Raw genomic sequence first — 17,014 nt, 5'->3', positions numbered from 1 at the left:
ACGGTCCACTAAGACCAATCCTCGTATCGGCATATACGAGTTTCCAGTTTTGGTCCCCCAGGACCGCCACCTGCCATGGCTTTGCTACACATCTCGCCATTAATGCCCAATTAAAACTAGTTTCCAAATAACCAAACCATTATCTATTTATTAACCAAGGCCAATATTAGTGGTATCGTCATACTACCCTATTACTTGTAAGTAATATCCATAGCCAAACAATTTAGGTTAAGGGGACTTTCAAGTACCTTGCCATATACCATATTAAACCACTTGGGAGACTTCTATGTTCTCCACAAGCATAACCATTTAGCCTTTAGTCTTTTCAAACAATTTAAACCATGTATAATTCCTTTACCAAGTTTAAACATACAAGAGTCCCATTAAAAGAAGTCAATGCAATGAACACACCTTTATAAGTATTTTATCAAACACCTTTGATCATAATATAACCAAAACCAATTCAAAAGACCATTAAACCATTACCATGCAATCCAATTGTTCAAAACCACCATTAATGTATATAAAAGCATAATTGAAACCATAGCGAACCATAACCAAGCATTTAATATCAAAACCCCCAAATAATAATTGAAACCATAACCATGAAATATAAAATTGTGAAATCAATCATATAAACCATGAGTTTAGTATAAATTACAACGAGGGGAGAGAAACATGCCTTATACCAAAGAGCTGATGGAAAGAAATCACTAAGACAAGCCCCAAAGCAATCCTCAAGATGAAACTCTAGCCTTCTTGCCCTAAAAGCTGTTAAGAGAGTTATGGAGTGTTTTGGAATAGTTTCAAAGTGTTAATGAATAGAATAATAGGGTAAATAACCTCCTAAGTGTATTAGAAGTCGTGGTTCCTAGTTAGGGTGAGTAGGAAAATGTCTAGGATACACCCACTTAAATCCCTTAAATATCCCATCACAAGGATACAATTGACCCGTACGAGTTGTACTCTTCTATACAATTAGTACCCACCACTCATATCTAAGCTTCAACCCTTGGATCAAACACTATCAAGTATAGGACTCACCCAACCAAGTCGTAACCACAACATACGATCCATATTCATAACCAGTATCTCTGGCAGAATGAAATACCAGGAGGATCGAACACTGCCCACCATACGAGCCCTTGATATGACTCGTACCAAGCCCTATGACTCATACCCCTAAGTCATACCCATTCCAGTTACCAAAACCATCCCACCAACTAAAATTGGTCAGCATAAGACAGGACCATACCACTTGTACCCCAACATACGGCTCGTACCCATGAGTCGTATTGGGTCCAAAGAATGAAATTCTGAGAAATTTTCTAAGGGTCAAAACCCAGGATGTTTTAGTTTCCCCCACTAGAAAAATTCTTCCCTGAATGACGGATAAGGTAGGGGTAACCACACATAGAGTTATTTTCATTATCAAACATCCTTTTAACAAAGTTTGAAAACAAAGAGGCAAAGACGTTAATCTTTCCTTTAATAAACTCAAAAATTAAAGATGTGTTAAAGAACACACACCTTCAGCATGAATCCCAGGAGAAGAAAACAAATGCGGATACTTGGACTTCATATCCTTTTCCGCTTCCCAAGTACCTCTTCCACCTTATGGTTCCTTCATAAAACCTTAACCAAAGCCACATCTTTGGTTCACAATCGACGAACTTTCCTATCTAATATCTCAATTGAGACCTCTTTATAAGACAGAGAATCCGAAATACCTAATCCTTCCAAATGAATAATCGAAGAAGGATCACCAAGAAACTTCCTCAACATAGAAATATGAAAGATTGGATGAACCAAACTTAAGCTAGATAGCAACTCTAACTCATAAGCAACATTGCCAACCCGTCGCAAAATAACATAAGGACCAATGAACTGAGGACTGAGTTTCCCTTTCTTGCCAAACCGCACCACTCCCTTCATAGGAGACACCTTGAGGAACACCCTATCCCCAACCTCAAACCCCAAGTCTCTACGCCTAACATTCGCATAGGACTTTTGGTAACTTTGGGCAGCCTTAAGCCTATCCCGAATCATCTTGACCTTCTTCATAGCTTGGAAAACCAAATTCAGGCCAAACATATCTGCCTCATAAAGCTCAAACCAACCAATAGGAGATCTACACCCCTTACCATAGAATGCCTCTAAAGAAGCCATACCAATACTAGAATGATAGCTATTGTTGTAAGCAAACTCCACCAATGGTAGATCCTCAACTTAAGCATATTCTCCAATGTCTAAATAGTTCTCTCCACTTTCCCATACGACTGCGGATGAAAAGCAGTACTCAGACTAACCTTAGTCCCCAACCCTTTCTAGAAAGACTGCCAGAAATAATACGTAAACTGCGTACCACGATCAGAGATAATCGATACAGGTACCTAATACATCTTCATAATCTCCTAAAGATATAGCTTCGCATAATCCTCCGTCGAAAAGGTAGTTCACACTGGCAAGAAATAGGCAGACTTAGTCATTCTATACACGATGACCCAAATTGAATCATTCTAATTTCGAGAACGAGGAAGACTGGTAAGGAAGTCAATATTGATCACTTCCCACTTCCATTCGGGAAGCACTATTTCTTGATACAACCCTCCTGGCCTTATGTGCTTAACCTTATCCTATTGACACACCTACACTTGGCCACAAAATCAACCACATCCCCCTTCATGCTATTCCACCAATAGATCTCCTTAAGATCATGATACATCTTAGTCGAGATAGGATGAACAACACAGTGCGACTCATGAGCCTCAGCCAAAACTCTTTGTCGCAACCCATCGACATCAGGAACATACATCCCTTGGTACTGCAAAGTACCATCACCACTGATCTCAAACACCACTACCTTTTGCCTACCAACATCACTCTTTATTTTCATTAAGACAGGATGTAACACTTGTTTCTCCTTAATCTCTGCACCAATAGGCGATCAAACTACTTCTTGCACCATCATATTACCATGCTTAGAGTACAAAAAGGTGAACTCTAAGATTAGCCAAGTGGTGGATATCCTTTACTGATTCTCGCCCTCCCTCCTCCACATAAGACAAACTACCCATGGATAACTTGCTAAGAGCATCAGCAACCATATTAGCCTTACCTGGGTGGTAGTGAAGACTCATATCATAATTTTTAAGAAACTCAAGCCATCTCCTCTTCCTGATATTAAGCTCTTTCTGAGTGAACACATACTGAAGCCTCTTGTGATTAGAAATAATGTCACCATATTTTCAAAGCAAATACAACCGCCAACAACTCCAAAACATGAGTAGGATAATTCCTTTCATGTACCATCAACTGCCTGGAAGCATAGGCAATCACCATTTCATGTTGCATCAACACACAACCAAGACCTACCCGAGATGCATCATAATAAACCACGAACCCACCATTACCTTTCGGCAAAGTCAGGATTAGAGCTGAAGTTAACTTATCCTTCTACTTCTCAAAACTCCCTTCACAAGTATCTGACCAAGAAAACTTAACCTTCTTCTTAATCAACTTAGTCAAAGGAGCAGCTATCGAAGAAAAGCTTTCCACAAATCATCTATAATACCAGGATAAACCCAAGAAGCTCCGAATATTGGATGGATTCGTGGGCTTAGGCCATCTCTTTACCACAACAACCTTCTGTGGATCCACCATGATCCCTTTACTAGAATAACATGGCCCAAGAAAGTTACAACATTTAACCAAAACTCACACTTAGATAATATGGCATATAACTGTTGTTTCTTTAAGGTCTGTAACACCACACATAGGTGATTAGCAAGATCCACCTCACTCTTTCAATAAACCAGAATATCATCAATAAACACAATGACGAAGAGATCCAAATACTATCTAAACACTTTGTTCATTAAGTCAATAAATGTTGTCAGAGCATTAGTCAACCCAAACAACATCACCAAGAACTTAAAATACCCATACCGAGTAGGAAAATCTGTCTTACGAATATCCACCTCCCTAATCTTAAGTATATTGTACCCAAACCAAAGATCTATCTTAGAGAAGAAGTTGGCACCTTGCAACTAGTCAAACAAGTCATCTATCCTCAGAAGAGGGTACTTGTTCTTAACCATCACCCTATTCAACTGCCTGTAGTCAATGCACATTAGAAGGGAACCATCCTTCTTGCACACAAACAACACCGGTGCACCCCATGGAGAAACACTAGGATGAATAAACCCCTTATCCAGAAGATCCTTAAGTTTCTCCTTGAGTTTCTCAACTCAGTCGGAGCCCTTCTATATGGAGGAATAGAAATTGGACGAGTGTACAAAAGCAAATCGATACCAAACTCTATTTCCCTATCCAGAGGAACACCTGGAAGATCATCCAGAAAGACCTCTGGAAACTCATTAACCACAGAGAATGAAGACAAAGAAGGACCTTTTAAGATAGAATCTTTAACCAGGATCAAGTGATAAAGACAACCCTTAGAGATTAACCTCCGAGCTCTAAGATATGAAATAAACCTCCCCAGGAGCTAAGGAACTACCTTCCCATTCTATAATCGGTTCACTGGGGAACTTAAAGATAACCTTACGGGTCCGATAATCCAAAGACGCATAAAAAGAATGCAACCAATCCATAGCCAGAATTATATCAAAATCCACCATATCTAACTCAAACAGATACACCAAGGTCTACTTGTTACCTATAAATACCACATACCCCCTATAGACTTTCTTAGCAATAACTGAGTCACCTACCAGGGTAGAGATAGAAAAGGGATCTAAAAGAACTTTTGGATTGAAACCAAAAGACACAGCTACATATAGAGTTACATAAAAAAGAATGGACCCCAAATCAAGCAAACAATATACATCATGAGAGAAAAGTTGTAACGTACCAATAACGATATTAGGTGATACCTCGAATTACTGTCAGGACGGTAAAACATAGAACCTATTTTGACCAACACTAGAATCAGGAGTAGTAACAGAATCAAATACCCTACCACTAGGTGTAGGTGCAGAAGATAAAGCCACATGAATCTTATTCACCCTTGTAGCAACTTTGTTAACTAGATAATCCCTGAGTTGATGGCCTACCTAGACACACCTGAAGCATTAGTCCCTACCTTTCTCACAATAACCCCGATAAGAACGACCATAGAATTGATAAGGAGGACACAAAGAAACTGACTGACCTTCGCTCGCCTGAGATTGGGTAACCTGTGCCTAAGAGTTGTCACCACCTTGATGATACCTGCCTCTCGACTGATAAGGAAAACTGACAGAAAAAGAGCCAAAACTCCCCCACTTATTTTTTTGACACTTGCCACCATCTCTACTACCCTGATACTGAGCACCTCCCTGATTAAAAAACGTGTTCCTCTTTCCCTGTCTATCCCCAAACTCTGTCTTCCTCCTCTTTTTATCCTCAACCTGCTGCATATGAATAATCAACCTCGATATGTCTATATCTTTAATGAGAAAAGTAGTCTTGCCCTCCATAATCAAATCTCTATTCAACCCAAAAGCAAACTGCCTTATTTTCGACCTCATATAAGAGCATACCTTAATAGCTGATAGAGCTTCAAAGTATATTCCTTTACTCACATCTTCCCCTGCCTGACATTCACAAACTCCTCCATCTTAGTTTTATTCAACTCTTATGGAAAGAACCTATCCAAGAAGGAATTAGAAAAAGTCTCCCATAACCCTTCCTCTTTTATATTACCTCTATTTATATCCCACTTCTTATACCACTAATAAGCAACATCTTTGAGCTAATAAGCTATAAAGTTAGCCCCCTCTATATTATTAGCCTGCATCACCCAAAAGATCTTTTCCCTCTCATCTAAGAAGCCTTGTGGATCCTCCTCCACCTTCACTCTAGTAAAATTTAAAGGACTCATCTTCATAAATTGACCAACCCCTGTGGCCTGAGTAGACAAACCACCAATCACAGCCCACTCAGCCTGAGCAGCAACCAATTGGGTAATAACATGAATAGACTAATAAAATCCTGTATTCATCACGTTGCCTAAGGGACCTAAGGATAACTAGCCAAAATAGAAGAAACTCTAGTATTTTTAGGAATTGGACCATGAGATTGAAAATGTACTCTAGACATAGGATGTACCCTTTCAAAATTATCCCCAAATAGAATGGAAAAATTATCTAATGTTCCAGATTGAGGAGGTATGATCTGAAAGATGAACAAATAAGGATTAAAGAAGATTCCAGGATTGAGAACTCAAGCTTAAAGATATAATACCAAAAAAGTAAAATATTCCTAAATGCCTTATAGCCTCTTTTTTTTTAGTGTGGCGCGCTTCACACCCCTAATAGAGACTCTACTTAACATGGCTTGATAGACTCTCAAGTGACCATGAACCTAGGCTCTGATACCAACTTGACATGACCCAACCCCGGGCCTTGTCGTAATGGGCATCGCAAGTCCATCTAGGACTGGGGACTTTCAAGTGCCCTTTCCATATACCATATTAAACCACCTGAAAGACTTCCATATTATCCACAAGCATAACCATATAGCCTTTAGCCTTTTCAAACCATTTAAACCATGTATAATTCCTTTATCAAGTTTAAAACATGCAAGAGTTCCATTAAAAGAAGTCAATACAATAGGCATATCTTTATAAGTATTTTATCCAACACCTTGGGGGCATAATATAACCAAAATTAATTCCAAAGACCATTAAACCATTACCATGCAATTCAATTGTCCAAAACCACCATTAATGTATATAAAAGCAGAATTAAAATTATATGAAACCATAACCAAGCATTTAATATCAAAAAACCCAAATAATAACTGAAAACCATAACCATGAAATAGTAAAACCATGAAATCAGTCATATAAACCATGCCTTTGGTAGAATTATAATGAGGGAAGAGAATCATGTTTTACACTGAAGAACTGATAGAATGAAATCACCAAGACAAGCCCCAGAGCAATACTCAAGATGAAACCCTAGTCTTCTTTCCCTAAAAGCTCTTGAGAGAATTATAGAGTGTTTTGGAATAGCTTCTAAGTGTTAATGAATTGAATAATAGGGTAAATAACCTCCTAAGTGTATTAGAAGTCGTTGATCCTAGTTAGGGTGAGTAGGGAAATGTCTAGAATACCCCTACTTAAATCCCTTTAAAATCTTGTCACAAAGATACAACTGCCCCATGTGAGGCATACCCTCCTATACGATTGGTACCCACACTCGTATCTAAGCCTCAACCCATGGATCAAATTGTAATACCCCATACTTCTTTATAGTTTAAATTCATTCCTAGAATGTTAAGGGTGAGCTTCAAAAATGAATAACTTTTATTATATATGGAATTTTCCGGAGTTAGACCCTTCATTGTGTGGGAAATTGAATAACCTTTCCATCGATATGAAATTCGCCTAAATCCGATACTCGGTTAAGAAGTTATGGTGATTTTAGTAAAGCAGTATACAATCTGGGCAACCATTGTATTGCGGTGAAGGGTAAATTCCCATTTTTAGAATTCTAGTGGACCTCTATGATAAGCTCACATCACGGAGAGGTCCAATTTCCCTATTGTAACATTCCAGTAGGCTAATGTAATTGTATTGCATCATGTTGGTGGCCTAAATGGCATTTCTATAGAGCACCGCGATGGTGGTGCATTACGCTGAAGTCCCAGGTCCTAGATGTCAATTTCTAGTGAGCCACCATGATAGTGGCGCATCGCGGTGGCATGTTAAATCAGGATTTTTGTTCTCTTTTCCATTTCTGATTAAGGTTTAAAGAGGGAATTTCGGTCAATTCTCAAGCCCCCAATTCGTGAATAACACAAGATTAAATCCATTTTAAGCCTATTATGCTTATTTTCATCCAATATCTCTTAACAAAAAATCCTAGAGCTCCAAAGCTTCTTCTCCAAGAAATCAAAATTGTCCATTATTTCTCCAAAATAGCTCCAAATTGAGGATTTTCAAGACAAGATAATCAAGCACTCATCTACAAGAACTCAAATAGGAATTAAAAATCCAAGATTCTTCATCCAATCATCTACCAAAGTATGTGGGGTTTATGAATAAGGATTTTCTTTCATCCTTGTGCCCAAAACCAAGTTTTAATTATAATTTCATATGATTTTGAATGAATATTCATGAGATTTGAATTAGGGTTGAAGGATATAGCATATGATTGGGTAGTTATGTAGAAGAATGGTAGAGGTGAGAATGCAGCTTCTATGAGTTGGTAGGTGTTTTAGGATGCTTTTCTAGACAAGTTCTTTCCACATGAAATAAGAAAAGCTATGATATAGGATTTTGTGAATTTGAGGCAGGGTTCCATAACAGTGAAGAAGTACTATTTTAAGTTTAACTAGTTTTCTAAGTATTCCCCTGATACGATGGTTGATCCTAGGGCAAGTATGAGTAAGTTTGTTACTGGAGTATCTAGCTTGGTAGTCAAGGAGTGTGGGACTGCCATGCTTATTGGGGACATGGATCTTGCTAGGTTGATGATTCATGCCAGCAGATCAAGGCAGAGAAGTTGAAGGGAAGAAAGAGGAGTAATAAGAAGGCTAGAATAAGGCAGTTTGAGTATGGCCAAGCTAGGTCTCATAGGGGAAATCATTCACAATTTTAGAATTATTCATCTATACCATCACCATCGTCAGCTAGTTCTCCCACTCCTAGAGCTAGACAGGAGCAGTGGGGTAAGTCCTCTATGTCTAGATCTCAGAATAGTGTGAGTGGAAGGCCCTATTATCCTCCATGTACTAAGTATGGTATCACCCTGGTGAGTGTTTCGCTGGACAGAAAGGTTGTTATGGTTGTGGTATGTTGGGTCATGGAATTAGAGAGTATCCGTATGCTAAGCAGGGAAATAGAGATGTTCGTCCCTAGACTCAGGCTACTAGTGCACCAGCTCTTTTAGGTCATCCAGTCCCTTATCAAGGCGCATTATCTAGTACCAGTAGCAGTCAGCGCCAAAATCAATTTTATGCTTTATCATCCTATCAAGAGTAGAAAGATTCACCAAATATTGTTACTGGTATGCTTCGTGTTTTTCATCTTGATGTTTATATTATTAGACCCTGGGTCGAGTTTCTCTTATGTGACCCCATTAGTTGCAGTGAATTTTCAAATAAGTCCTAAAAAATCCCTGAGCCTTTCTTAGTTTCTACTCCAGTAGGTGAGTTAGTTGTTGCCAAACAGATCTATAGAAAGTGTCCTATTATTATCCTTCATAAAATCATGTTAGCAGACTTAATAGAGTTAGATATGGTTGACTTTGATCTTATTCTTGGCATGGATTGGATCCATTGCTATTATGCATCCATAGATTGTCGTACCTGAGTGGTGAAGTTTCAGTTTCCAGATGATCCAGTCTTCGAATGTAAAGGTAATTCCGTAGCTCTTAAGAGTTATTTTATATCTTATCTTAAAGCCAAAAAGTTGATTTCCAAAAAGGTGTATCTATCATTTAGTTCGAGTCAAAGACACCGAGTCTGGGACTCCAATAGTTCAGTCAGTAAGTGTAGTCAATGAGTTTCCTGATGTTTTTCCTGAAGATTTTCTAGGGGTACCTCCCAATAGGGAAATAGAATTCGGTATTGACGTTCTTCTAAATACTCAGCATATTTCTATACCTCCTTATCGTATGGCTCCCGCCGAGCTTAAAGAGTTGAAAGAGAAACTCAAAGATCTTCTAGTTAAAGGTTTCATAAGGCCTAGTGTTTCTCCATAGGGCGCTCCCATCCTATTCGTGTGAAAGAAATATGGTTCTTTGCATATGTACATCGACTATTATCAGCTGAATAAAGTTATAGTCAAAAATAAATATCCTCTCCCTAGAATTGATGACTTATTAGATCAACTCCAAGGTGCAAGTTATTTCTCAAAGATAGACCTTAGATCTGGCTATCATCAGCTTAAAGTAAGGGAATATGATATTCCCAAGATAGCTTTCAGAACCTGTTATGGTTATTTTGAGTTCCTAGTCATGACCTTTTATTATACAAATGCCCCAGCAGCCTTCATGGACTTGATGAACAAATTGTTCAAACAATATCTGGACATGTTTATCATAGTCTTTAGCAATGATATTCTTGTCTACTCTCGTAGTAAGGATGATCATGCAGGCCATCTTAAAATTGTGTTGTGAACTCTTAGAGATCACCAGTTGTTCGCCAAATTCATCAAGTACAAATTTTAGCTAAGGTGAGTAGCTTTCCTTGGTCATATCATTTCCAGTGAAGGTATTAGAGTTGATCCCCAAAAAATAAAAGCTATAAGAAATTGGCCTAGACCTATCTCTCCGGCAGACATTAGGAGTTTCTTGGTTTTAGCTGGTTATTATAGACGTTTTGTTGAGGGTTTCTCATCTATTGCATCTCCTATGTCTAGATTGACTCAAAAGAAAGTTAAGTTTTAGTGGTCAGATTCCTGTGAGAAGAATTTTCAGGAGTTGAAGACTCAAATCACTTCAGCCCCAGTATTAGCATTACCTGATGGTATAGATGGTTTTGTTATTTATTGTGATGCCTCTAGAGTTGGTTTGGGTTGTATTTTGATGCAAAAAGGTAAGGTCATAGCCTATGCCTCTAGAAAGCTTAAGCCTTACGGAAAGAACTACCCGACCCATGATCTTGAGTTAGTTCCCGTTGTGTTTGCTTTGAAAATCTGGAGACATTATTTATATGGGGTGTATGTTGATGTGTTTATAGATCACAAAACCTTGCAGTATATGTTTACCCAGAGGGAGTTAAATCTTCGGCAGAGAAGGTGGTTACAATTGTTAAAAGATTATGATATGAGTGTGTTGTATCATCCGGTCAAGGCCAATATAGTGGCAGATGCCCTTAGTAGACTGTCTATTGGCAGTGTTGCTCATGTGGAGAATGATAAGAAGGAGTTAGTTTGGGAAGTTCATCAGTTAGCTAGGTTGGGTGTTAGATTGGTTGATTCAGCTGAAGAAAATGTTTGGGTTCAGAGTAGTTCTGAATCTTCTTTTGTTTCGGAAGTGAAAGAGAAGCAAGATAAGGATTCTATTTTTGTCAAACTAAAGGATTCGGTTAAAGACCAAAACGTGGAGGTTTTCTCCCAAGGGGGAGATAGTGTGTTGAGGTACCAGAATAGAATATGTGTGCCATGTGTTGATGATTTGAGACAGCGGATTATTGCGGAAGTGCATGGTATGCTTTATTCCATTCATCCAGGAACCACCAAGATGTACTGTGACTTACGGGAAATCTATTGATGGAGTGGTATGAAGAAAGATATAGAAACTTTTATAGCAAAGTGTGCAACTTATCAACAGGTTAAGGTAGAGCACCAAAGACCTGGTGGTACGTTGCAAGAGTTTGGTATCTCCACTTGGAAGTGGGAAGAGGTGAATATAGATTTTGTGACTGGTTTACCCCATTCGTGTTGTCATCATGATTTGATTTGGATCATTGTAGACAGATTGGCTAAGTCAATATATTTCTTGCCAGTTCACACGTCTTACACAGCTGAAGATTATGCCAAGCTTTATATCAGAGAGTTACTTAGATTGCATGGAGTTCCTTTATCTATCATATCAGATAGGGGTACTAAGTTTACCTCTCAATTTCGGAAAGCCTTTCAGAAGGTTCTTGGTACCCAAGTTCATCTTATTTCAGCTTTTTATCTGCAGACAGATGGTCAAGCAGAGAGGACCATTCAGACTCTAAAGGATATGTTGAGGGCATGTGTTCTTGATTTCAAAGGTAGTTGGGATGAGCATTTACCATTAATTGAGTTCGCTTATAATAACAGTTACCATGCTAGTATTCAGATGGCTCCGTTTGAGGCTCTTTATGGGCAGAGATATAGATCGCCAGTTGGTTGGTTCGAAGTGGGTGAGGCCACTTTGATTGGTTCAGACATGGCGTTTAAGGCCATGGAGAAAGTTCAGTTGATTAGAGAGAGATTGAAAGCAGCTCAGAGTCATCAAAAATCTTATCCAGACGTAAGAAGATGAGACCTTGAGTTTGAGGTTGATGATCTTGTGTATTTAAAAGTTTCACCCATGAAAAGGGTGAAGATATTTGGCAAAAAAGGGAAACTTAGTCCCCGGTATGTAGGCCTTTTCCGGATTTTGAGTCCTGTTGGGAAGGTGGCATACGAGCTTGAGCTACCCACAGATTTATCCTCAGTTCATCCAGTGTTCCATGTGTCCTGTTGAAGAAGTGCATAGATAATTCAGCCGTTATAGTTCCTCTAAAAAGTATAGATATTTAGAATAGCTTGTCATATGAAGAAGTTTAGTAGAGATTCTTGGTCATCAGACCCGTAGACGAAGGAACAAAGAAGTTCCCTTGGTCAAAGTTATGTGGAGAAACCAGTCCGTTGAGGGTGCTACTTAGAAAGCAGAAGCAGACATGCATACCAAGTATCCTCATCTATTCTCCACGAACTCAAATTTAGACTAAGGTAATAGTCTTCCTTCATTCAGTTCTTTTCCAGCCTCAGATTCAGCTATATAGTTATTTTCGTGTAAAATCATGCACTCACAGATCAGTTTAACAACTCATTATGTTGAGATTCAGTCATACAGTTTATTTCAGTTGTGCATGATAGCTTATAGCCTCAGATTCCTCAGTATTTTCAGCCTAATTAGCCATATTCGAGGATGAATATTCCCAAGGGGGAGATATTGTAATACCCCATACTTTTTCCTAGGTTAAATTCATTCCTAGAATGTAAGAGTGAGCTTCAAAAATGAATAACTTTTATTACATATGGAATTTTCCATATTTAAACCCTTTAGTGTGTGAGAAATTGAATATGTTATCCATCGATACCAAATTCTCCTAAATCTGATACTCGGTTGAGAAATTATGGCAATTTAAGTAAAGCATCGTACCATCTGGGCAACCACCGCATTGCGGTGAAGGATAAATTCCTATTTGTCGAATTCTAGTAAACTTCCACGATAAGCTCGCATCGTGGATAGGTTCAATTTCCTAATTGTCACATTCCAATAGGCCAACACGATTGTACCACATCGCGTTGGTGGCCTAAATGACATTTCTATAAAGCACCGCGATGGTGGCGCGTCGCACTGAAGTCCCAGGTCCCAGATGTCAATTTCTAGTGAGCCATCGCGATAGTGGCCCGTCGCGGTGGCTTGTTAAATCGGGATTTTTTTCCCTTTTCCAGTTCCAATTAAAGTTTAAAGAGGGCATTTTGGTCAATTCTCGAACCCCCAATTCGTGAATAACACAAGATTAAACTTATTTTAAGCCTATTATGCTTATTTTCAACCAATGTCTCTCAAAGAAAAACCCTAGAGATCCAAAGCTTCTTCTCCAAGAAATTAAAATCTTCCATTGTTTCTCCAAGAAAGCTTCAAATTGAGAATTCCCAAGACAAGATAATCAAGCACTCATCTTCAAGAACTCAAATAGGAATCCAAAATTCAAGATTCTTCATCCAATCATCTACCAAGGTATATGGGGTTTATGAATAAGGATCTTCTTTCATCCTTGTGCCCAAAACCAAGTTTTAATCACAATTTCATGTGATTATGAATGAATATTCATGAGATTTGAATTAGGGTTCATACTCATTATTGCTATTTGCAAGATTATGAGATTTCAAGTGTTTTAGAAGATGAATTGCATGTCTATATTCATATTTTCATGCCTATTCCGGTAATTTCCAGATTTTGAGATGAACTATCATTGTTTTCATTATCAAGCATGACTATTATGATGTTTTAACATGTATTTGATGCATGGGTTATCAAGCCCAAGTTTATAAGTTGATATTTCAAGAAAGATGGTGCTTTAAGCATCTTATGATCAGATTATTTACAGATTCTCAATAAAGCTTTGATCTTTTGATCCTCAGATAAGTTTTGGAATCCACTCTACAGATTTATTATAGATTACAGTAATCAAATTATCTTTGCTTACATATTGAATCAGATAAATGCATAACTAGTTTTATAATAACCCTTATACTAGTTTTTAAAGTGGATTTCCAATAGAATGAACGTAGATTTAAAGGAAGTAGTATTTAGCACCGAGCGGGAAGTGTGGGATTAGCGTACCCTATCTTCCACAGAACTACGTAGCCAACCTAGGTACAGATTATCAGATTATTCCCATTCCAATATGGGTGACAGTTACAGATGTGATCACTTAGCTCAGGTTATACTCCTTGGCAAGAGTATGACACCTCTCCTCATCGTGAGGTTTTCCCCTTAGGTGAACAAGACATTGGACTCCATGTTAGCTCACATGGTTTATGTCTGTTAGAAGAATATCCCTTGCAGAACAGTTTTCCCTAACAGTAAAGACTTTTAGAAAAGAATAACAAAAAAGGTTTTAGAAAACTAAGTGTAAAGGCTCACAAATTTATTCAGATTATGCTTTACAAAAAGATATTAGCTACAGATTTCAACTTTCAGATTTCAGATATAGAATTGAGTCCTTTTACACTTAGACAGTATGAATTACAGAAAGAACATTAGTGCAACTTTTAGAACTAAATGTTATGACTCACTAGATTCATAAAGTATGTTTTGCTATTGATGATTACAGATTTCAGTATTTCAGATATTTTAGCTTATGTGAGTCATTTACATTTAGCATGCATTTTTTTACAAATTATGATGATGAGATAATGTTTTACTTATGCATTTCACCCCCATATACTCAGTACATCCTCAAAGTACTGATCCGCATATACGTCAATGTGTTATATTGTCTCATAATGTAGGTTCAGGTGCTCAATATCAACAGCGTGGGTAGTTCGAGCATCTCCATCTACATCTGACAGTTGGTGAGTCCTCATAGTTTGGGGACTTATTCATTCAAATTTTGCAGCTTATTAGTCTATATGATTTAGTATTTCTTTTCAGACAGTTTTAGTTAGCTGAGGGTCTGTCCCAGTGACTCTCTAGTTATTAGTAGTATAGGCTTGTCAGACTACTAGATTTGATTCGGACTTATAGTATTTGGTTTTCAGAGATTATATTCAGATTATTCTTAGCTATTTCAGACAATTTCTGCATTTAGTATGACTTTTATGTCTATATTTCCACTATTATGAGATTTAGATTTAGTAGAAGGCATATAGGGTTAGTTTAAGGCTACTCATTGTCTTGAGCACCGTGTGACGTCTCGAGACTAAGTTTTGGGGTGTTACACAAATAGTGTCCAGTCTGTGATTCATCCAACCAAGTCTTACCCATAGCATATAATTCATATCCATGACCCGTATCCCTGGCAGAATGAAATACCAGGAGGATCAAACACTTCCCACTATAGGAGTCCTTCATATGACTCGTACAGAGCCATACGACTTATAACCCTTAGTTATACCCATTCCAATGACCAAAACCATCACACCAACTAACATTGGTCAGCATACGACAGGACCATACCACTCCTACCCTAACATACGGCTCGTACCCATGAGTCGTATTGGGTCCAGAGAATGGAATTCCAAGAAATTTTTGAAGTGTTAAAACCCAGGATATTTCAGGATCTCATCTCAAGTTGATGAGGAAAAGCGAGGTTTGGTAAAGAATATTCACCGTTTGGAAAATCTTAGGGTTCATTTCTTAGACTTCAAATATAGATATGTGACTATGCAAGAGGTGGTGGTACGAAGGTGAAAGAGAAACAAGTTTTGGATCATATCTTAACGCGGATCAAGGATGATGTTGGTCAGCAGAGAGTAATGACTTTTAAGATTGGTGATGATGGTATCCTGAGGTACCAAGCTAGGTTGTGTGTTCCTAATATTGATGGGCTGAGAGAAAGTATCTTGGCTGAGGCTCATTAGCTCAGGTATACTGTTCATCCTGGTTTGACAAAGATGTACCATGACTTAAAAGAGATATACTAGTGGAATAACATGAAGGGAGATGTGTATAATTTTGTGGCTAAGTGCTTAGTGTGTCAGCAAGTGAAGGTGGAGCACTTGAGGCCTAGTGGATTGCTTCAAGAAATCGAGTTGCCTGTGTGGAAGTGGGAAATGATTGATATGGATTTCTTTACCGATCTTCTGCAGTTGCGTAGTTAGTTTGATTCGAGTTGGGTCATTATGGATAGAATGACCAAGTCCGCTCATTTTCTACCAGTGAAGACTAATTATTCGACGGGGGATTATGCTGAGCTCTTCATTTCGAAGATCGTTAAGTTGCATAATGCTCTAGTTTCCATCATATCTGATTGAGGTACTCAATTTTAATCTCACTTTTGGCATTTATTTCAGAGAGGTTTGGGAACTAATGTGAGCCTTAGCATCGTTTTCCACCCTTAAGCAAATGGACAAGTGTAGAGGATCTTTCAGACAATGGAGAATATGCTTCGGGCTTGTGTGATCAACTTTGGTTGTAGTTGGGTTTATCATTTGCATCTCATCGAGTTCACTTATAGTAATAATTATCACTCTAGCATTGGGATTGTTCGTTTTGAGGCTTTGTATGGTAGAAGATGTCGTTCTCCTACTGGGTGTTTTGAGGTTAGCAAGGATGAATTATTCAATCTGATTTAGTTCATCAGGCTATAGAGAAGGTGAAGGTGATTCGGGATAAGCTTAAGACCACCCAAAGTCGCCAAAAGTACTATACGGATATGAGGTGAATAGAGTTGGAATTTATAGTTGTTAATTGGGTGTTCTTAAGGTATCTCCCATAAAAGGAGCAATGTGTTTTGGAAAAGAGTGAAAGCTCAGTCCCCGTTATGTGGGTTCGTATTTGATTTTGAAAAGAGTGGGTAATGTAGCTTACGAGTTAGTGTTGCCTCCTTGTTTGGAGTTTGTTCACTCGGTTTTTCATGTTCCTTGGTGGTTCTATTGGAAAATGTCGGTGTTTCAGACTCCTTATCGTATGAGGAAATCCCGATTGAGATTTTTGATCAGCAAGTCTATCAATTGCGGAATAAGGATGTGGCTTCGGCGAAGATTTTATAGAGGAACCATAAGTTTAAAAAGCTACTTGTCCACGAGGCTGTAAAAAGAGAGAAAGGGGCAGCACCCCTTTTCCATTCATAGAGAGATGGGAAGCTA

This window comes from Capsicum annuum, unplaced genomic scaffold (assembly GCF_002878395.1).
Source record: "Capsicum annuum cultivar UCD-10X-F1 unplaced genomic scaffold, UCD10Xv1.1 ctg1985, whole genome shotgun sequence".
Taxonomy (NCBI): Eukaryota; Viridiplantae; Streptophyta; class Magnoliopsida; order Solanales; family Solanaceae; genus Capsicum; species Capsicum annuum.
This window is presented reverse-complemented; position numbering follows the sequence as displayed.